At 39.7% G+C, this 24498-nt stretch overlaps 1 protein-coding gene across 2 annotated transcripts in view; it reads left to right on the forward strand.

Moving 5' to 3' along the window:
- The window catches only part of rbfox1 (RNA binding fox-1 homolog 1), a 315653-nt gene that overhangs the window by 82955 nt on the left and 208200 nt on the right, over positions 1-24498 (forward strand). The gene's annotated exons all lie outside the window — the stretch shown is intronic.

Raw genomic sequence — 24498 nt, forward strand, 5'->3', positions numbered from 1 at the left:
GGAAAGAGAACAACCTGGAGCAAAGAGAAGGAGCAAAAATGAAAAGACTTTTCAGTGCAGAAGAGGCTTTAGAAATGGTCATGCAGCCTCTGTCAGTGAGCTGCACGGCTCATCTGAAGAAGACACAAGCTTCGAGGGGGAGTCTGACACAGAATGCTCACTGGAGTACTTCACTTCTGTGAGTACCTCTGACCCTTCCTCTGAAAGTGGAGAGGACACTGAGGATCCTGCCCATCCTAACAGCGAGTGGACAGCGAAGAACGGGAAAGTCTGGTCTCCATCTCATGCTGAGACGCTGTGCTACATTCAGGCACCCACCGGCATGGTGCCAGGGTCCACGGGATATGCTATATCAAGAATCCACGATGTGGCATCCTCTTTTGACCTTTTTCTTCACTCCTGGCATGGTCCAGCTGATTTTTCAAATGACAAACCTACATGGGAGGCATTCAGTGTCAAGATGGAGTGATGCGGATGCACAAGACATTTGAACGTACATGGGAATTCTCATCCTGGCAGGTGTGTACCAGTTATCGGCATGTTTTCACTCACCAACTCACCAACTCACCTGTTCCTCCTCCTGGGCTGCACCTGAACCAGCGACCAACCTGCACACCTGCAACCCTGATGCCGAACCAGCTACATCGTCCGGTGGTTTTATCACCCACTAACCAGCTCTAACATCTGGATCCCTGGGGAGGTTCCCGTCCAATCCCTGATACAACCCTTCATAAATAAAGCTCTTGTTTGAATCCACCTGCCTGATTCTGCCTATTGAGTCCCTCTGCTTAAACTTGGTTCCCTCATCATAACAATTTGTTGTTGTGTGGGACCTTCAGGTTGTATCTAACAGAAGTGCTTGTACCATTCTGGCTTTGTTGACTTCTTTATTTTATATGTTTTGTGTAAATTGAATTACTTATTCTGTATCACTTCCATTGGAATATTATTACTGGTCTTGGCTCACAACGTTTTGTGTTCTGCTGTAAAGGAAAAATTCACAACCAAAGTTACAGTGGTGTGAAAAAGTGTTTGCCCCCTTACTGATTTCTTATCTTTTTGCATGTTTGTCACACTGTAATGTTTCAGATCGTCAAACAAATTTATATATTAGTCAAAGATAACACAAGTAAACACATCATGCAGTTTTTAAATGAAGGTTTTTATTATTAAGGGAAAACAAAATCCAAAACTATATAGCCCTGTGTGAACAAGTGTTTGCCCCCCTGTCAAAACACTGGTTTATCGCACCTGAGTTCAATTTCTCTTGCCACACCTGTTCGCAATCAAGAAATCACTTAAATAGGACCTGCCTGACAAAGTGAAGTAGACCAAAAGATCCTCAAAAGCTAGACATCATGCCGAGATCCAAAGAAATTCAAAAACAAATGAGAAAGAGAATAATGGAGCTCTATCAGTCCGGAAAAGGTTATAAAGCCATTTCTAAAGCTTGGGGACTGCAGCGAACCACAGTGAGAGCCATTATCCACAAATGGCGAAAACATGGAACAGTGGAGAACCTTCCCAGGAGTGGCCGGCCGACCAAAATTACCCCAAGAGCGCAGCGACAACTCATCCAAGAGGTCACAAAAGACCCCACAACAACATCCAAAGAACTGCAGGCCTCACTTGCCTCAGTTAAGCTGAGTGTTCATGACTCCACCATAAGAAAGAGACTGGGCAAAAATGGTTTGCATGGCAGAGTTCCAAGACGAAAACCACTGCTGAGCAAAAAGAACATAAAGGCTCGTCTCAGTTTTGCCAGAAAACATCTTGATGATCCCCAAGACTTTTGGGATAATACTCTGTGGACAGACGAGACAAAAGTTGAACTTTTTGGAAGGTGTGTGTCCCATTATGTGTGGCGTAAAAGTAACACCGCATTTCAGAAAAAGAACATCATACCAACAGTAAAATATGGTGGTGGTAATGGGATGGTCTGGGGCTGTTTTGCTGCTTCAGGCCCTGGAAGACATGCTGTGATAAGTGGAACCATGAATTCTGCTGTGTACCAAAATATCCTGAAGGAGAATGTCCGGCCATCCGTTTGTGACCTCAAGCTGAAGCGAACTTGGGTTCTGCAGCAGGACAATGATCCAAAGCACACCAGCAAGTCCACTTCTGAATGGCTGAAGAAAAACAAAATGAAGACTGGAGTGGCCTAGTCAACGTCATGACCTGAATCCAATTGAGATGCTGTGGCATGACCTTAAAAAGGCAGTTCATGCCCGAAAACCCTCCAATGTGGCTGACTTACAACCATTCTGCCAAGATGAGTGGGCCAAAATTCCTCCACAGCGCTGTGGAAGACTCATGGCAAGTTATCGAAAACGCTTGATTGCAGTTGTTGCTGCTAAGGGTGGCCCAACCAGTTATTAGGTTTAGGGGGCAAACACTTGTTCACACAGGGCTCTATAGTTTTGGATTTTGTTTTCCCTTAATAATAAAAACCTTCATTTAAAACCTGCATGATGTGTTTACTTGTGTTATCTTTGACTAATATATAAATTTGTTTGACGATCTGAAACATTACAGTGTGACAAACATGCAAAAAGATAAGAAATCAGTAAGGGGGCAAACACTTTTTCACACCACTGTACATGAACATAAGCAAATGGAAAAATGGACACTGCTACTGAGACTTTGTCCAAGTCAACGGCCACCTAATTATGCACCTCTCACTTTTCATCAAACATAATGTGTAGCTGAGTGACTCTCATTGCAGGAGAACTAACTGATTCTTTAATATTTGGCTTTAGAATCCAATCAGTAAAATCGGTGGTCTGGGAGAAGAGCCAGGATAGAATGACCACTGAGCGTGTCATTTACTGCAACAGAAACAGAAGGTTGGTGGAATGAGGAGAGGGAGTCTGTGGAAGAACTGCTTAAATTTACCAGGTGAAAAATCCTAGTAAGCAACCATTTTCCTTGTTTACACTGCTGCCTTCTTCAGCAGTTTGCAGTGGTAAATTGTAGTCATCAGTGGCAGATTTTATAGGATGACCAGCAAGTGAAATTACCTCCCAGAGATGAATGCAAGCTTTTCTGTGCATGTGTGTAAATGTAAATGCATTCAAGACGCATTTGGGACAGACTGATTTCATCTAGAATCCCTAAAATCATCTCACGAGGTGGCTAAATATTGAAAAAAATGTACACCTCTTGAAGACACATAATTTTTCCTCCTGCCAGCTGTAACATCTGTAAGTGGTTTGTAGAAATAGCTACGTATAACATCTGTCCTTTATGATTATGGCAGCTACAGGGATACTGAATATAGCTGTAGGGAACAGTGGCCCCAGCACACACATGATAATAGAGTGCATCAAACTCTTGAAATGTTTATTGGATCCCTGATCTATGGTGGCTCTGAAAGCTGAACACACACACACACACACACACACACACACACACACGCCACTATAAAGTGCTGAACAAACCCAACATATCTTGAATATGCTATTAGTTGCCATGGTTTGTGGCTCATGAAGTTACTGAAGTTGGTTATACATCAGTGGTGTTGGAAAATGAGCAAACACTCTATAGTATGTTTAGCTGTGATATTCTGGACACAATATTTGAAGCTGTTAATCTACTGATTATTAGTGCTCACATTCAAATAATAGGACAAAATATCTGAATTATTTAGTAAGAATGTTAAAACTAAAAAAGTGCGCTCATTTCATTTACTTTACATAAATTGTCCTATTTTACAGTGACTTAAGGGAGTAAATGGTGCATTGCATTCTGGGATTTTTTTCACTCTCTGGCAAAATGACAGAGTAAGACCAAACGTGGTAGAGAGTATGATGTGAGGGGGGCTTTTCTGCCTCTTTTGAGGCCCGTGATGTGCACTGCTTTATCCAGTGGCCATATAGTGACAAGGTTTAGTTTGAAATATTAGAATTCACTTAAGAGATCTCACATTTTATGTCATCGCATATTGAAGATACAGTAGGGCTGCAGAATTATGGCAAAAATCATGATCATGATTATTTTGTTCAATATTGAGATAACGATTATTTAACACAACTACTCATCGACTATGGAAACATCATGCATTTACTGCACTTAAAACCTTGTTTTTTAAAAGTGGGTTTTCTTAAACTTTAAACATGATTCAAGTGAAACAAATTATTTCATTTACCTAACTGTTACTGATAGTACTGAGGAAATAAGAAATTACTCTATTTATTTTATAAAGAAAACATTACACTTCAGTTTAACAGTTTTGCCTGTCATAACCCAAAGAATTGCTCAGTCTGCTGGGCTCACCACGACACAGCCACATCCATCTCTCTCTCTCTCTCTCTCTGTCTTGCTTAACAGTACAGCTACATAGAGTCATCTTTTGTTTTAGCTTATTCAAAATAATTTGTTATTATCTTAAGCTTGCTGTGGTTACCAAACTGGCAGTCCTCTTTCATGTTATTCTGTGCTTTGCTTCAGTCCTTTTGAAACTCTTGACCTCAGAATCAGACTGGCTTGTACTAAGCTTTTCATTAACAGTTGTAACAGTTGCTTGGCCTGTTTAGCTTTTAATTTCTGGCTAGCTTTGTTCTGCTGCGAATTCACAAATCTTCCCATCTTTTTCATATTTTCGCTATGTGGCTAACATAACGTTACATTAAATGTGCACCTGTGTGGGCTGGTTACCTTGTAATGTATTTAGCCTAGATGCCTGTTTTTATTGTATTTAATTATTAAAATTTTAGTCTGAAATGCTGTTGTAAAAGGCTAGTTGTGAAACAAGTATTAGACTTTGGACTTTTATATATTATTCATATATTCAATTTAAATGAGGTGGTGGGTCCATCAAAATAGGTGCCAGTCAAAATTTGAGAGGTTCTGGATCTGGTTTGCTCCAGCACAAATTAACCATTGGTTAAGTGTTCATCAGACTGAAGGCACAGGGGAAGAAACTGTCCCTGTGTCTGGTTGTTTTGGCATACAGTGACCTGTAGCACCATCCAGAGTGGAGGAGTTCAAACAGTTTGTGTTCAGGATGTGAGGGGTTTGCAGAAATCTTCTCTGTACTTGTCTTAACTCGTGAGGTGTACAGGTCCTCCATGAAGGGCAGGCTGATTCTTTCTGATTCCCAATACATGAAAATTTTTGTCCAAAAATGAGATTCTTCCATGTTTTCATGTTTATGGATGAGACAATTGAAATTACAAGCATAAATTGGGTCTAATGCATCTTGGTTGCATTGACAATGGGTTTAATTAATAACAGATAGCCAACTGGTCTGCCCAAGACGCAAAACGTGGCTGAGTGCAAATGAAACACAGGACACATTATGATCTTTTTTTCAGCATGAAGAAAACCCTGTTTACATACCCACACAAGCTTTCTGTGGTGTTTATGCAGAAGTTGCTTATGCAAGTAACAGCTCACAGATCAGTAGTACTGTGTATATCATCCTGTTCTGAAGTGTGCCATTTAAAGTGCATAAAAATAAAATTGCAGCTTTCATTTATCTCGAAGGGAAATGAAGTTCAAAGCCAACATTACATAAGGTGTTAATATTAACGCTGCTATTGTGAGGAATGTGTGCGGGTGGGAATGATAATACAGCTCCTGTCACTGTGGTGTAAAAGAAGCAAAATGCATACACACATTTGTCTTTCTATAGTTGTGAGGACATGTATTGAAATATTTGAAAGTCAAAATGTCTTCACAGTAATGGTATACTAAAATTTGTTCACACAACCAAATGCCTATTCCAGAGCTGGTGTGAATGTTAAAAGCTTTAAAAATAAAGCCCTCTTCCTCACTTTGTACACACGGCATTCATAAACAAACCCACACTTGTACTAACTATACCCTAAACCTGATTGTAACTGAAAACCAAGTCTGAACCCACAAACAGCCTTTTGAATGTTTGTCAGAAAGTGTGGAATGGTCTTGTTTACAAGTTGAAACATTCAAACTTGTCCTCACAAAGATAACATACAAGTAGACGCATGCAATTGCATGTACATAAACCTTCCCCTTTTTTCTTTTTAACAAAATCAAACATGCACTCATGCAGCACATTATAATTGGTTCTGATAAACCTTAACAAAGTGTATCAACTGCCTTTTTTTTCACCTCCTTCCCTTTTTGGAGGAGGAGAGTGAGGTTGTGGGGGTTTACCCTGCAGCAGCACTTTGGAAAATGAAGCTTCTGACTTTCTCTCTGTAGCTAATCAATTAGCATCCTCCTCCTCCTCTTCCGCCCGCTGTCATCTTCCCCCCTTTTCCTTTCTTTGCCTCTTTTTGTCTTCTGTTCCAAATGTTTAATCAAACATGCTCATTGTGACAGTTTCTGTGTTTGCCTGGCACTTCGGATGACAATACAGTCGGACAGTGAAAGATAAGTACCCCTCATCTGTAAATTAATCCAAACTCTATTTAAACATGTTTTACAGTTACAAGTCAACCTCTAGTTAGGTCATTAAATATGGACCCATTTTTCTACAGCTGTGCATTTACAGCATGATTTACATTGACAAACTGAGCCTTTTCATTATTTTTTGCAGTCGCCATTCAATTACATACATTTTGTAATTAACAGTCTATATACAGTATTAGTTTACGGTCAATCTGCCCTTTCAAGAATATACCTACCAACACCTCAAAAACGATTCCTCACTTCTCAGTGATGATGTGTGTTTTATTAAATAATGCAACTCTTTCTAAAATTAAAAATTGCCATTTGTATATTTCTCTTTAAACAGAGGAGATACAACATGTTAATTACTGAGCTTTAAAGGTGTTGGGTGTTTTTTTTACTCTTTGGACAGCATCAGGCTAACTGCGTTGCTCCCATTCTTGATGCTAAGCTATATACTAACCTCCAGCTCCATATTTAACACACAGATCTGCACTGTTGTGCAAGTTCGCACTTAACAAGAACTAGCTCAAAGTTCAGTTCACAGACATTAAATGAACTAGTTCATGTTTATAGTTCACAGTTTTGAATTTTGAGCTATGTTCATTGTCCCAAAAACATATGTACTAGTTCACATTAATTTGATCCAAATTTTTTACATTTTTTTTTTTTTACAAGTACTGGAAAATATGTTTTCAGTAGAACCTCCTTCTGCCCATCCATCCCCAGTCCCCAGTCATTGCTACTCATATACTTTGTTCCGTGGTGAAAAATAACTTAAGCACTTCTTATGTAAATGTACTAAGTACAAATGAGGTATTTGTATTTTACTGCTACTTCATTCTTCACCTTCACTACATTTCAGAGGAAAATATTGTATTTTTACTCCACTAGATTTATTTGGTAAGCAGAGTTACAAATTACTTTTTAGAATAAATTAAAAATGCATATATTATGTTGTACATGCTGAATGTTGAGACTTTTTGTAATATACCTTTTGTATTATAACTGCAAAATTTAGCACATAACTTTCCAAAATGAGAACAAGATGCTGTTTTAGCTGCTAACATGACTGTGCTATGTTTATACTGGTCTTACTTCCTGCTGTGCAAGAGCTACAGTGTCAATCGCATACATAGCACAGCCACTACTGCCACCTATTCTGGTTCTCACGTGATTCACTCCACATTCACTCCACATTCTTCCTTTGGCTCACAGAATATTAGCAATATTAGAAATCAAGTGACCAGAGTCCTTGCTGCTCAAGTTCACCACTCTTCACGTTCACATTCTTTAATTGTTAACTGATCCATTCAGTTCACCGTTAACTGAAAAATGAGCATGTTCAACGAACGGGGCTCGTTTATCACATTCATGCTCAACACTGCAGATCAGAGACATTGATCTTCTTATATTACGCTCAGCAAGAAAACAAATAACCTTATTTTCACAAATGTTAAACTGTTTCATAACAAAGAAATCCCACATGGCTATCCTCAGAAAGACAAAAACAGTTTATAGGCCAAGAGTCAGATCAGCTCCTGCCAGTGTTGTGTGAAGGGAAGAGGTAAGTAGAGGAGGAGAGGGTTAGCTGGGGGGAATGGAGATTGGTGTGTGTGCATTTGTGTGTCAGTGTATTAGTATGTATGAAGTGCATAAATGAAAAAGCGCATACTGCTAGCGTAAGGGACTTCCACGGCATGCCAGCTTTGCTTCCACTCTGCTCTGTCGGCATATTCTATCCCTCATCAATACATTCCATATTAATGCCTCTTCTGCACCCCCACCCCACCTGCTCTACACTAATCCACCAGTCCCACTCCTGCTCTCCTTCCCCTCTGTCTCTCCCTTTACTTTCCCACTCCCCTATGTTGCACTTCTGCTCTCCTTGTTAGCAAGGCCGTAGTTTTCTTTCTCTCTAATCTTTGTCCTCCCCTCATCTCCTTTTTCTTTTGCATCCTCATTTCCCTCTCGTTTATTCATTCTTTGTTCACATCACTCAGAACTCCTCTTCATCCAGCTTATGCAGCTCAAGACGAATTAGGCTGGGAGGATCTAGTTTGCATTCCTTTGTATGTTTAAGTTTGTTGTGCACATCAGGGGCCATTGGGCTGGAGTCAAATTCCTTGTATTTCTGATAATACTTGGTAATAAGGTTTATGCTTATAATTTTTACAAACATTAACACAGACCTTACTTTTACTTTGAATAACACAACTCAGCCTTCAGAACTATAACAACTAACTTAGACACTTACAGAAATTAATAAAATCTGTTACAATAGGGCATGTCTAACAAATGACAGCAATAATATGTAGTTCAGGGGTTTTAATAAGTGCTAAAACATTCCAGATATGGTATGTTCCTTAAACTTGAGCTAAAATTATTGTTCTCCAGTGAGGAAATTTAGGAAAACACCAAGTTTCTTCTAATTCAAGATTCAAGATTTATGCATAAACAGACAGTCTAGGCATACAGAAATTCTTGTGCAGCTCTCCTTTGGAGTCAGGTAAGGAGTCAAAAAACAGAAAGAACACTTAGTCTTAAAATAATTCTTCCAGAAGATGACACTTTTTTTTATTTATCTCAAAATAGTCTGTGTAGAATTCTGTCTGAGGTTTCTTCCATTAAGGAGTTTGTCCTTCCTACTGTATCCATGTGTTTACTCAAGGAGAATTTGTTGGGCCTTTCTCTGCTATCTTGTAAGCTCTTGACCTTACTATCTATGAAGTGCCTTGAGTTGTTGTGATTGGGTATATAAATCAAATTGAATTGGTTTGAATCAAACTGAACTGAATTAAATATTCCACTATGCATGTTCACAGATACATATTCAAAATACAGTAGCTCACACTTTTATTAATGCAGGACTAGTTGGCTTGATGACAAAACTTGTTTCTCTTTTTTTAATATTGGTAACAGAGCTGTGAGATGCACTGTAGAGGTTTGTGTAAAAAAGTAATAAATTAATTGGACAATAACTTCGTTGCCATTGGAGGTAATAGGCGCTCTCTTTTCCTAAAATAGGACGCACAGGCAAATGCAAGTCTGAACTCCAAGTCAAGTGTGGGTGTGTTCAAACAACTTTTTGCAAATTTGGCGACCAGCATTGCTGCTTATTGGGTGAAACCAAGCACAAGGTGGAAGAGAGGCAGAATACACTATTAGTTGTGACCACATCTACAGAAGTACAGTATATTAAATGTGGCAATAAAAGATAGTTTCACCATCTTCTCCCACCAATTATGTACTCCAATCCTAAAGTACCCATTTGCTACTGCTAATGCAAGTAAAAGATTTGACTGTACAATGTTAAAAGATGACAGATGATGAATCTTCATCACCAGTTGCATGTATACCATCCTAAAGAATATGCTAGATTCCCATCACTGATATGAGATCTGCGGGTAGTTTTACCAGTAAAGACATCTCACTCTTTTGGAGTTGTTAGAACTACAGAAACACTCTGATTACGCAGTGGTGTTACAGAGTGATGCGTCTTCACGATCTTTGGCTGACAACAGACAGCGTATTATCTGTTGGTCCATTGGCTGCAGTGAGGTCACAAACCTAACCACAGTCAACTGCAATGGCGACTGACCCTTGTGATGCTGTCAGCCATCGGTGATGAGTCGGACTAGTGCAAAACAAGCTACAGATTTTAAAGTGCCCTTTCTCTGCCATTCATTCATGACAGAGAAAGAGCAAACGCACTAAAATGTAAAAAAAAAAAGTGCATTTGAAGCTACACTGGCATTACCCTGACAATAAAATAGAGCAATGTTATATAGCTTCTGTTTTTGTTTAGTTATGAGCCTTTAGTCACCAGTTCTCTTTTCCTGCCATGGCCTCCCTCAAACCTTTGGTCCACCTTTTTGCCTTTAGCAATTTCCACTTTGTTCCCTTTCCCATCTAATCTTGTCATCCATCCCTTCTAACCTCTCCTCCACCCTTCTTGTCCAGAGGTATAACTTTCAATGAGAGATATATTAATGTGGCAGTTTAATTAGTGAGAACCCACATGGCTATTGATTATGCACTTGCCTGGGGTAAAGTTTGCCGTTTGCTCATGTATTGATCTTTGGATGGGAAGAAGCACATCAGCAGTAGCAGACTTTGCATATCAAATGGATAAACCTCAAAGGATAAGTGGCCTCACCACTCACTCTCTTCTTAAAGCAACAATGTGTTTTATTTTTAGGGGCAGGCTTCACTATTAAGCAAGGTGGAAGAGGGCCTCTTTCCAGTTACAGCAGTTGATTTTCTTATGATGTTTAGATATGAAACAAAATTATGTTAAACTTCTAACCCATATACCCTGACATAACTTCAAAAATGACCTCATAGCACTAAGACTGCTAGTGCCAAGATCTTCAAATGTTAGTTTTCCTTAGACAGTGTGCCACATCATTTGTGGCACCAGTTTATTATGACAAAGTGTTATAGTTTGGCAACATGTAGCAACCATATTAATTATGACATGAGCAAAAAAAACCTCCAAGTTATTGTCCAATTAAAACAAACAAAACAATTAACACTAACAGCCACCAAAAGTAACATGACTAAACTACAGCAATGAGTTTCTCCAAAGTCCATGGGTGGCAATGTATGAAATTGATCAAGTTGTGGATGTGAATGTCATGTTTCAGAGGTAGGCTACAGTACAAACCCAGCTGATCTGTTGCTTTCTCTTCAGGTCTTTTCATTATTATAATATATGACTGGTTAACATAAGCAGCAAACTACTTGTTGCCAAAGTTATTCAACAAGCTGAAGTGAGTCGACAGGTGGTCTTTACCATAAAATGAGATCCACTTTGCTGCAATGAGTGAAGAGGAGGAATAGGACCACTGCCTTTATACTTTAGAGTCTAAAGTTTAGAGTCTCAGTATGGTTATGTTTTTAGTGTTGTCAAATTTCATTTTGTTGGTGTTTTAAATAATGGGTAGCTTGACTATCATATTATTTTAAATTCACTGCTTGGCCTGAATAACACTGATTTCCACCAAATCTGCATTAGCTCATGCTGCAAAAACACATCTTCTCTCTACCAGTTCAAAATCAACTTTGTACAAGTGATGTTACCTTCTTTGCATATTTGTGCCCAAGTTTCACTGCCTGTCCTAAATCCATTCTGAGAGAGAAAGACGTCAAGTGAGCTAAAGGGTAAAAGAAAAAAGGGAACTTATTAGTTGTTTGAATTCAGCTCTGCAAAGTTGTACTCCCCTTTGCTGCCTCAAGCACCTCTTTACTTCTAGTGCTTTCCATTTCAGAGGGAACCATTGTAGAACTCGTGGATCTTGATTAACTCCAGGGTAAGTTCAGCATTAGATTACAGTTTTAACTTCCTTGCTTATGAAACTTGTAGCTGAATGTTAAACTATACTTGAAACGGTTAGTGACTGATCCTGGCTGCGGGCAGCCACTGAAAAATGAGCACGCAGTTGGGGGGAGATAAGGGTCTCAGGATTAACAGTCTGCATTCACAAAATAAGATGACTGTTTGATTATAAAAGGCCAAGTCACAACTCTAAAAACCATCAATTTTTATGAAATCACATCAGCAGCTTGTTCGTTTTCGGCACAGCTTGGAGTATGGTTTTGACATCTAGCCAGAGACAGAAGGCCAGGAGATGAGGAAAGACCTCACCTCTATGACAAGGATATTAACTGACTTTATAACATTCCTCTCTACAGCTCCCATCACCTCTGTAGCTTTAGGCTCTTTAGCCAGAATGGCTCTGAAAGGTCAAGCTCACATGTCATTTGGGTGCAAATAATCCCGCTTTGTGAACCCAGTTCCTTCAAAAATTGTTTTATCCTCTGGGCACAAAAACTGTTTTCCTTACAGTATCTTGACCTTTTGCATATGTTGAGCAATTTAGCTATTTTCCATGCACAAATGATCAACCAAGACATAAAGTTCCTTCTGAGCAGTCTTAACAGAGTTTCTCTGCTAGTGTTCGGGTACTCTGATCATGTGGCACAAGTATCATACCACGTACTCCCTGCTTCTTCTGTAGCCTTTGAAGCTGATAGGCATTTTAGCCATGCTACAAGCAGATCCAAAAGGTCAGATTAACAAATGTGAATGCGTTGTTTGGATTCCAACTCATAAGATGGAAGACAAGAAACATGTACAGAGAGACAATATAGTTTTTAAACCATGCTTGTGGCATGGCACTATAGTTGGAAATGTCTGTCAGTCGGTCCACTAATTTGGTCTAGATGGAAATAGTGACTGTCATAAAAGCTATAGACAAACTTAAAGCTGCAAGCATGTGATCAGAACAGTGTTCTGACGAAGGACATTAGAGGAGCTACCCTGAAAGGCTGCAAAATCAGTGTTTGGCTAATGACCCATCATCAGTACGGAGGAATATGTTCTACTGCAGGTTTAAAAAGCAGAACTCCACACCCCTCACCTCAGACCCAGCAACTGCTCCCCCAGCAATTACTTCCTTTTACCCCACCCCTGAAGATCTGTGAAAACAATGTGCTTTGCCTTTTCAAAAAAAAAAAACAAAACCAGGCCCAGAAGGTGCAACTACCTCCTGCCTGAAAACCTGTGCTGATCAGCTGGTCCCCATCTTCAACAGATCACTTTAGCTGTGTGAAGTCCCCTCCTGCTTCAAATGCTCCATCACCATCATGGCCTCCAAGAAAACCTCAATCAGTGGATTCCATGACTACAGCTCCATTGCCCTGACATCTGTTATGAAGCCCTTTGACAGGCTGGTGTTGGCCCATCTGAATGACATTGTAGGCACTCTGGACAGTTTCTTCCCCTGGGCCATCACTCTGATTAACACTTAACCCAGGATGGTATGACTGGTCAATAACCCTCAGTGCAATACCTGTAAATATCTCATCTTATTTTCTATACCACTTAGTCCCGAACGAGGTCACAGGGGGCTGGAGCCAATCTCAGCCAGCATCAGGCGAAAGGTGGGGTACACCCTGGACAGGCCGCCGGTCCATCACAGTGCCAACACACAGACGAACAACCACACACACACTGTAAATATACCTTGTACATATAGATCTGTAAAATGCATCTAGACTGTGTGTATATAAAGTACTTTTTTCTTTCTTAATGCACACTCCTTTTGCTTGTTTGCACATTACTTTCTTTTCTTTCTGTTCTCTCAGCCTTATATTGTTTACTTGTCCATTGCTGCCTTACATAAGGTAGGTAAGGTACATACACACTGAGAGCTGCTGCACCAGAGTCAAATTCTTTGTGTGTCCAACACACCTGGCCAATAAAGCTGATTCTGATTCTGATTGCATCAAAAGTACAGTGCCTTGCGAAAGTATTCGGCCCCCTTGAACTTTGCGACCTTCTGCCACATTTCAGGCTTCAAACATAAAGATATAAAACTGTAATTTTTTGTGAAGAATCAACAACAAGTGGGACACAATCATGAAGTGGAACGAAATTTATTGGATATTTCAAACGTTTTTAACAAATAAAAAACTGAAAAATTGGGCGTGCAAAATTATTCAGCCCCCTTAAGTTAATACTTTGTAGCGCCACCTTTTGCTGCGATTACAGCTGTAAGTCACTTGGGGTATGTCTCTATCAGTTTTGCACATCGAGAGACTGAAATTTTTGCCCATGCCTCCTTGCAAAACAGCTCGAGCTCAGTGAGGTTGGATGGAGAGCATTTGTGAACAGCAGTTTTCAGTTCTTTCCACAGATTCTCGAGTGGATTCAGGTCTGGACTTTGACTTGGCCATTCTAACACCTGGATATGTTTATTTGGGAACCATTCCATTGTAGATTTTGCTTTATGTTTTGGATCATTGTCTTGTTGGAAGACAAATCTCCGTCCCAGTCTCAGGTCTTTTGCAGACTCCATCAGGTTTCCTTCCAGAATGGTCCTGTATTTGGCTCCATCCATCTTCCCATCAATTTTAACCATCTTCCCTGTCCCTGCTGAAGAAAAGCAGGCCCAAACCAGGATGCTGCCACCACCATGTTTGACAATGGGGATGGTGTGTTCAGGGTGATGAGCTGTGTTGCTTTTACGCCAAACATAACGTTTTGCATTGTTGCCAAAAAGTTCGATGTTGGTTTCATCTGACCAGAGCACCTTCTTCCACATGTTTGGTGCGTCTCCCAGGTGGCTTGTGGCAAACTTTAAACGACACTTTTTATGGATATCTTTAAGAAATGGCTTTCTTCTTGCCACTCTTCCATAAAGGCCAGATTTGTGCAGTATACGACTGATTGTTGTCCTATGGACAGAGTCTCCCACCTCAGCTGTAGATCTCTGCAGTTCATCCAGAGTGATCATGGGCCTCTTGGCTGCATCTCTGATCAGTCTTCTCCTTGTATGAGCTGAAAGTTTAGAGGGACGGCCAGGTCTTGGTAGATTTGCAGTGGTCTGATACTCCTTCCATTTCAATATTATCGCTTGCACAGTGCTCCTTGGGATGTTTAAAGCTTGGGAAATCTTTTTGTATCCAAATCCGGCTTTAAACTTCTCCACAACAGTATCTCGGACCTGCCTGGTGTGTTCCTTGTTCTTCATGATGCTCTCTGCGCTTTAAACAGACCTCTGAGACTATCACAGTGCAGGTGCATTTATACGGAGACTTGATTACACACAGGTGGATTCTATTTATCATCATTAGTCATTTAGGTCAACATTGGATCATTCAGAGATCCTCACTGAACTTCTGGAGAGAGTTTGCTGCACTGAAAGTAAAGGGGCTGAATAATTTTGCACGCCCAATTATTCAGTTTTTTATTTGTTAAAAAAGTTTGAAATATCCAATAAATTTCATTCCACTTCATCATTCTGTTGGGGACATATGAACATTAGCTGACTATAGCTGAGACAGCATTCCCTCTTTACAAATACAGCTGAACAAACTTAGTATGTGAACTATTTTGAACAAGTGTTATGTTTCACAATAAGGCAAAAAGAAAAATGAAAAAACAGTGTTAAAACCAAGGAATCAAAACTAGGCTGGCATACAAATGCCCTAGTCAGTGGCAAATGCCTCCCATATTTTAAGGACATCAAAAGACACTGAATGAATAGCTTGTGAATTTGCCCATCTAGGATTAATGAAGTCATTGTAGTGGAGCTAAAAAGTTCTACATTTCTCATTAAAATACAGAGAGGTCAAAGTATGATGTATCATGAAGTAAGTGACTATCCAGGCAAGTTTCATTACATGCATGAAAACACATAGCCATAGCCCTATGGGTTAGAATTTAATCTAAAAAAAAAAAAAGATAATCCCTGCTTCTACTGTTACCTGGTAATTCAGTGGTTGGAAATATAAGCAGCACCCCTTTATCATTGGACTAGCCATTACACCCTTGCTGCTAAGAACTAAACAATATGGGGAAAAGTTTCTAATCTTTAATCGTCTTGCTATAAACATACAACCTAATGAATGAATAAAAACAACTTCAAAACATATGAATATACATTTTACATTATGAAATACTGATTAAATGTGTATTTTATCTAATTTTGATGAATATTGTAATTTAGGTTTAACTAGGAGTGGAAGTATGTCTCTGGGGATCCTAACACCATGAATTGTCATTTCAACTTTAGCTGCCTGCATTATGTGTTGACTATTCACCATAGGATGAGGGGCTGTTAGAGAGAAAAATACAGTGGCAGAGGCTACTGTAACCTTGGGTGTGTTCCTGTGTGGTAGCCTGCTGATTGACCATGCGATCAAACACCATGTGAAAAGACCAATGGGAGGGCTGCTGCATAGAGAAAAATGTGCTGACAAAATGCTACCACAATCTCTGGTACTCCTACTCTCCAGGCAGCAGCCTTACTACACAATTATCACCAAAGGACAGCGTAGAAGCCTGTGTGAAAGTCTTGTGTAACTCCCTCCTGTTTGTGGAAAAAGGCTGTTGCACAATACTGCAAACGACCTGCATCTTAAACACTACCTGTTAGATTTAATTTTGGCATTTGTGAATGTTTCTGATCCAGTAGTTTATAACGTAAGGAAGGTCAGGGAAAGACAAGAATAATCACCACTGTGCATTTACTGGACATTTCAAAACCTAATGGAATAAATCTCATTACTTTGGGGATTGAACATGACGCGTCTGTTAAACTGTGCATGCCTGTTAATGAGTTGTTTCTAAAAGAGAATTGTTGTAGGGTTGGATAAGTTTTAAAAGTATCAGTACCTGTTAAATTTTCGGGGTTTCTAAATTAATCCATACATCTATCAATCTTTAAAGTTACACAGATCAACAAACTATTGGCTAAAAACATTCCAAAGATCTTTTCTATGGTGACAAACACCCACTTTTATTCCAAATTAATTCAGTTTTAAGCCTTACATCTAACAAAACTATTGATAGTAAACTTCCTTGAAACTAAACTGTGTTTGGGAGACAGCCACTTCTAAGTTAAAAGAATTATCCAGTTTAGCAGACTTATATTTTATTTGATCCTAAATTTAGTTTTATAGTTTTGATCTATAAAATATTTCAAGACCAATAAACTAAGTGTGTGCTGCTGCTCTGTCCTGTTGCTAGTGGAAGACCAATAAAACCCCTTTGATATGGAATCCATGCTCTGGGGGTAATGGTCAGTCCTATTCCCATGTGAAACCCCAATGAAATCCTTTAATGTTGTTATAAAACTATAAAGTATAATCAAAACATTTTTAGCCCTATATTAAAATCCATCCAAACTGAAGTTTTAGACTTACATGCAAAATCCTTTGAAGTCTGTAACTACATATAAAGTTGACAGCCTTTGGTCTAGATGGAAGCTAAATGCAGAAAGTAGGCGGGGCTTAGGCGCCATAAATCTTCCCTTCACACCTCAGTCTGACAGAAGCAGGACTCTATATCTCTCTGAGGTGAGAAATAAATAACTCAAAAAGAGGTGTACAAAAGAGCAACTGGAATATCTGGTAGTAATGTCCTCTGAGGCAGAAAGAAAAACAGCTCAAATGTATGCCTAAATACATGAATAAAAACTCAGTCCTCTTCAGCTAGCTCTCCAAAGTGTCCTGATCTGAGTTTCTCTAAAGATTTGAAAATGAAGAGATGTGGCAGAGTGACAGACAGATGACATTCAGGGTCTAAAACAACAAAGCAAAAGTCAGATAACCGGGTAATTTAGGCAAGTTAGAGAACAAAAAAGCATTTCAGCTGGAGGAGAGTCAAATGAACAGAATACAGGTCTGGTTACAAGCGACAGAGATCAGGAACAGAAGATGGCTCATAAGCACTGCAGGACAGCAAGGAAAGATCTGGCAACTAAGGTAGAGAACGGAGCAGGTTATATAGGAGATCGATTATATAGGAGTTAATAAGCAATAGGTGTGGGCAATTACCCAGATAGAGTGCAGAGCAGCCAAAGACGAAACAAAGGGAGAGAGTAGCCTGCCCTGAAACTAGGGCAGGCTGAACATGACAAGAAATTTTTGCCAAGTATGTCATTATAATGAGAAACTTTTGTTATAACAAGATATTTTTGCAGTAAAATGCTATATTTTTCTCGTAATTACGACATGCTGTATTTTTCTCATTCTGACATAGGTTACTGGAATGAGAGACAGCAGCGCACATCTTTAGCTCATTCAGTTGATACCAATGACCAACACTATGAGCTATGCTCCAGCTGGTCCTTGAGAATCACTGATCTGGCACTTAAATCCATACTCAATAATTACTCTAAAATAACCCATGAATGCAGCAATGATAAATAAAAAAAATACCCTGCACATGTCCCAGTGATGTTACAGGCATTGTTGATGGCAGGTAAAGCCAATGTGTGCACTGCTGTCACTCACTTCAAACTGTGTAGCGCTAACTTTAGGGAGTAGAAATGATATAGTCTGTATGATATCATATTAGATAGCTCTTTGGGCCATACATTTGAAACTGTAATTATATACTATATGTTGATAATGCAATGACCACCATACAAAACAAGTGAGCCAAGTCATTTAAAAAAAAAAAAAAATGAATTACGTATAGAATCACAGGTTCAGGCGCCACTGTTTATTCTGATAACTGTGATGAGTAAGGACATGATCTTTTTCTAAAATAAAAGCTAAAGCAAGCAAACCCAAATAGTGTTTGTGTGTCTAAACCAAATAAAATTGTGATTGTTATATAACGACAGAGGCCTGGCATGCTTGCTGTCATAACCATGTGTTTATGAATGTTTTCAAGGCAATTAAATGAAAAGCCTGTCAATGCAAAATTTGTTGTTGTTAGTAGTTCTCTTAATAGGTCATATAATAGGATGGGACGAACAACCTATATGGGTTGTTTAAGTTGGAGGATTTGGTGGGGTCAGCATTCATGTTCCCCTCAGCATGAAGTATAATACATTTGAGGATCCTCTGACTTTTCATCTAACACATTTATAGGGTGAGAAAAATCTGCCAAACTAATGACCTTTCCATGGGCCTCAGCTGTATTTCATGTTTAGTGCTAAATCTGCTAGCATGTTAAACAAGATTGTGAGCATGCTAAGCATTACACTTGCTAAACATTAGCATGGTAATATTATTGTGAGCATGTTAGACTCAAAAGGCAACAGCTCTGTTCATGTCTTTTTAGAGAAAGACTGCAGATTATGACATTTTCAGTAACAACAGTAATAATAGCTAGCATGCTAGATTAGCTTGCAGTAGTGTTGGGTCAGTAACCTCTGTCAGTCCTGTGACCCTTGTGACCCCTCATGGTGGTTTGTTGAGCGTCTCAACTGAAGGGCTTTGGGTGTACAAGTAAACAACATATTATCATAATGATGCAATTCACCCTAAGCTTTTTTTAGAAACAACAACACATACTGGCTGCATCTCATCAACCTTTTTCCATGTTAGATGTCAGATTCTTGTCACAGTTGTCAACATGAGCCAAACTCAGCAAGCACTGCTTGTCGTTCTAGCACACTGAAGTGAAAAGCATTTGCAATTTTGTTGAGCGAGAGGTGAAAAAAAAAGCAAGGAATATTTTATTATGTGACCCATCAGGCTGCGTCAAAAAATAAACAATAAAACAACCAAAGTTGCATATTTGAATGTTAAAAAAAAATCTAAGGTGTAGCTACAGTACAGTACAGCCATCACACGTTCCTGTAAGATAACACTGCCAACTTGTTTTTGATATTTATAGTCAATTTTTTGCGCTTGATACATTCATTTAACAGTGTGAGCTGCTCAATCCAAAAGGTATTTACCAACTGTATATGTACAATACCATCACTGGCAGTGTTACTGTCACATTTGTAAGCTACAGAGTTGTATTGATTTAGTCTTTGTGTTGATTTAGGACCTACGTTTTCTTCACCACTTCCAAAGGAAAGTGATGGAGAAAACAGTGCTAACACACTGGAAAACGCTAATGCTGCATTCAGACTGAGTTTCAAAGATTTGAAAAAAGGTAGACCTCTCCATTAAATTCTATGGAGGATTGCATTCACCAACGCTGACACCAGCACCACAGGGGGCTCCGGCAAAATTATGCAGCCCTCTGTGGCGAAAAAGTTGGTTGCAATGCACAGTGACCTCATCCAGCAACATGTTGTGTTGACCAATAACATAATGAGGGATGGTCAGAACATGGACAGCCACAGGAGAAAGACTCTTGTTTGCCATCCTACCATGAGCGTTCACTGATATTCACTGTCAAATGTGGGCAACAGTTAAAAACGCATGCATTTTTGTTAGTAATTGATTGTTAAACAGTTTTTTGCCTCTCCATGCCAACATTCTGGAGGAAATTTATGCTACAGTGGAATACCCCACCACCACCCCCATCACCAACAAACACAGCCCCTTGGGTTAAAACACTGCAAGGGGTTGTGTTTCAGCGCACTCAGTCTGAAGGCTTAGCAAAGGCAGATGAGGTAGAGCATGGCATCAAACTAATGACAGAAAACAACAACAACAAGAAATCTCAGGCTGAACATAAGCCATAAAGCTAAATGCAAAAATATAAACAAGATTCTCCAAGCACAAATTTGTGAATGGTAACTAAGATAATCAAGTAATGATAACCAAGAAATCCAAAACCGTAAGAACAAACAACACAAAATCACTAAATCAATACACGAATGAGGAGGGGAGCACTAAATACAGTATAACACAGTAGGGGTGTAGGTGCACATATTCATACCAAACCGTTTTTATACAGGACTTCAGGTTTGGTACCATGTGCCCACATGAACATACTGTATAAAGCAGTTTAGCTTAGCCAAGCCTCTAGGTAAGCTAAACTGCCAGGGCCGCAAACAAGAAGCTAGAGCTGGAAGACCCTCCCTAATCATTAAAGTCTTATGCTGTGGAACCCTTCAGCTTCTTGAAGCGAAATACTGTACATGACAAAGACAAATGGATAAGACATCTTATTTGTATATGGCACACCGGTGCTCCACTTGATATGTTCATTCATTTGAAATGGGGCATGCTTTTGGCAACACGTCCAACTCATTTGTACCATGCAAATGTGAACATCACTGCTGCAAGAAAAAAACAAGTGTAGCACAAACGCTGCTTCCTTTATTTAGACAACCTTTCCCAAGTTATTGGAGCACTTATTTATAGTAGTTAGCAGCAGTATTCTATTCTTTTTAAATGATTATTGTTTCATTTAAAAATAAAAAAATAATAATTGTTGATGTTTACAATAGCCAATAATAAACAAAAAGCAATTTACAACTTCTGTTTTTTCTCTTTAGCACCAAAAATTAACCAAACTGTGAATTCTGTGTAACATTACACACCTATAACACAGGAATGTGCAGCAGGACATGAGGAGGTTACTGCCCAAAAACATGAGTTCGTATATGACTGTAATAATGAAAACATTGATCAGGTCAAGGTCAAAGTGTTTATTTGTCATATGCACAGTTAGGAAATGTGTTTCCCTGTACAATGAAATTCTTACTTTGTGAAATATAAAGTAGATGAGCAATAACACAAATCTAAATAGGCAGTAAAATCACAAATCTAAAGCACTTTAAAACAGCAAGTGAAGGAAGCAAATAAAAATACAAGAACACAATATAATGCAGAGAGAATATATGCTACGTGGGAGCCATGGGATGCAAATACTCAACAGTGAGGGTGCAATTATGCATGTGCAATATGAGTATGTAAACAGTACAGATGGAATTACATGAGGTAGATCCTGAGTCAGCTGTTTAGGAGTCTGATGGCAAAGGGAAAGAAAGAGTTTTATTTTACAGTCTAGGGGTCCTGCATTTCGGCCCAAGGGCAGAGGTGTGAGCAGTCCATACTGGGGGGAGGGTGGGGTCCTTCAGGATGGAGGCAGCTTTCCTACGCACCCTGCGGTGGTAAATGCTCTGCAGAGAGCGCAGTGGAGTCCTGGTGATCTTCTCCGCAGTCTTTACCACTCTCTGCAGGCGCTTGCGATCCATAGCAGTTGTGCTGTCCACAGCAATAGTGAGGGGGTAACATTTTATCACACATGATCTCTGACAAATGTGTAACTTGGCAAACCAACATGAGGAACATGGAAACATTAATAAGGCAAGCAGGGCTGAGATGGATGAGAGTCACGCTCTAGGTTACTTACAACTTACTCCTTACAACCATCCAGCAAATTGTAAATGTTGGCTGGATACCTGAATACTGAGTGGCTTGATTATGCTAGATGAGAAACAGGTGATTGTAATGAGAGTGGACAACGAGTGCTGTAAAGATGGAACCAGGGGACAAATCAAAAGCAGAAGTGTGTCAAAATAAAAGCATGAAACAGGACGTTTTTGGATTCATGCCACAGAGTAGTGAGTGTCCTGAAATACATGAACATACAGTGCCTTGCGAAAGTATTCGGCCCCCTTGAACTTTGCGACCTTTTGCCACATTTCAGGCTTCAAACATAAAGATATAAAACTGTAAGTTGTTGTGAAGAATCAACAACAAGTGGGACACAATCATGAAGTGGAACGAAATTTATTGGATATTTCAAACTTTTTTAACAAATAAAAAACTGAAAAATTGGGCGTGCAAAATTATTCAGCCCCCTTAAGTTAATACTTTGTAGCGCCACCTTTTGCTGCGATTACAGCTGTAAGTCACTTGGGGTATGTCTCTATCAGTTTTGCACATCGAGAGACTGAAATATTTGCCCATTCCTCCTTGCAAAACAGCTCGAGCTCAGTGAGGTTGGATGGAGAGCATTTGTGAACAGCAGTTTTCAGTTCTTTCCAAAGATTCTCGATTGGATTGAGGTCTGGACTTTGACTTGGCCATTCTAACACCTGGATATGTTTAGTTTTGAACCATTCCATTGTAGATTTTGCTTTATGTTTTGGATCATTGTCTTGTTGGAAGACAAATCTCCGCCCCAGTCTCAGGTCTTTTGCAGACTCCATCAGGTTTCCTTCCAGAATGGTCCTGTATTTGGCTCCATCCATCTTCCCATCAAGTTTAACCATCTTCCCTGTCCCTGCTGAAGAAAAGCAGGCCCAAACCAGGATGCTGCCACCACCATGTTTGACAGTGGGGATGGTGTGTTCAGGGTGATGAGCTGTGTTGCTTTTACGCCAAACATAACGTTTTGCATTGTTGCCAAAAAGTTCGATTTTGGTTTCATCTGACCAGAGCACCTTCTTCCACATGTTTGGTGTGTCTCCCAGGTGGCTTGTGGCAAACTTTAAACGACACTTTTTATGGATATCTTTAAGAAATGGCTTTCTTCTTGCCACTCTTCCATAAAGGCCAGATTTGTGCAGTATACGACTGATTGTTGTCCTATGGACAGAGTCTCCCACCTCAGCTGTAGATCTCTGCAGTTCATCCAGAGTGATCATGGGCCTCTTGGCTGCATCTCTGATCAGTCTTCTCCTTGTATGAGCTGAAAGTTTAGAGGGACGGCCAGGTCTTGGTAGATTTGCAGTGGTCTGATACTCCTTCCATTTCAATATTATCGCTTGCACAGTGCTCCTTGGGATGTTTAAAGCTTGGGAAATCTTTTTGTATCCAAATCCGGCTTTAAACTTCTCCACAACAGTATCTCGGACCTGCCTGGTGTGTTCCTTGTTCTTCATGATGCTCTCTGCACTTTAAACGGACCTCTGAGACTATCACAGTGCAGGTGCATTTATACGGAGACTTGATTACACACAGGTGGATTCTATTTATCATCATTAGTCATTTAGGTCAACATTGGATCATTCAGAGATCCTCACTGAACTTCTGGAGAGAGTTTGCTGCACTGAAAGTAAAGGGGCTGAATAATTTTGCACGCCCAATTATTCAGTTTTTTATTTGTTAAAAAAGTTTGAAATATCCAATAAATTTCATTCCACTTCATGATTGTATTAGGAAATCCAGTTCAGTAGAGTGATTTGTGAATAAATTTTGAGCATTGGCAGGGCAGAAAAGTAACACATCTTAAGTGTACAAGCATGTTTGTTCATGTACTATCCCACTTGGAGATGATAAATATTAATTTCAGTTTGAGAAATCTATAATTTTTTGACAGCAGAAAACATGATCAGAGTAGGCACGAAAAATGTCTGTTACAGCCACCTGCCTGAATGAGAAACAAGCTGGGTAGCTGCTAGGCTGGAATCAAGTTGCCTGAGGCTGAGCTGATATAATTGGCAGCTGTCTGACATGTCAGCTGAGCCAGCACTGTCATTTTGGGTCTTGATCAAAGGTGAACGCTGGCTGTTATGGTGGTTGGGGAAGTTGGGGGTGATGCTATCATCAGTGGGAGGAAGGTCCAAACCCACTCAGTTAAGAATGTAACACCACTGTGTTTCTCTGTGTGTAGATCTGTGGCCTTGTTTATTTATACTTGGGGGGTTGGACACCCTGGGAGCACACTAGCTTTGGTTAAGGTTAGGGTACGTCTCCTGGAAATGAATGTCATTCTTTACAGGGATCTTGTAAGTGACAAAAGCAAGGATGTGTGTGAGGGAGAGGGAGAAAGAAAAAAATCAGTGCTGTTGTCATCAGAGCTATGCCAAATGATGCCAAATCACTTTTAGCAGCTTGTTATTACTCAGGTTGTGACATCATTAGGGATGGTGTAATGTGTGAGGACACAAATACACACGTCTTTCTATTATTGTGAGGACTCTCATTGACACAATGCATTTCCTACCCATACCTTAACCA

Source organism: Monopterus albus, unplaced genomic scaffold (assembly GCF_001952655.1).
Source record: "Monopterus albus unplaced genomic scaffold, M_albus_1.0 scaffold92.1, whole genome shotgun sequence".
NCBI classification, from domain to species: Eukaryota; Metazoa; Chordata; class Actinopteri; order Synbranchiformes; family Synbranchidae; genus Monopterus; species Monopterus albus.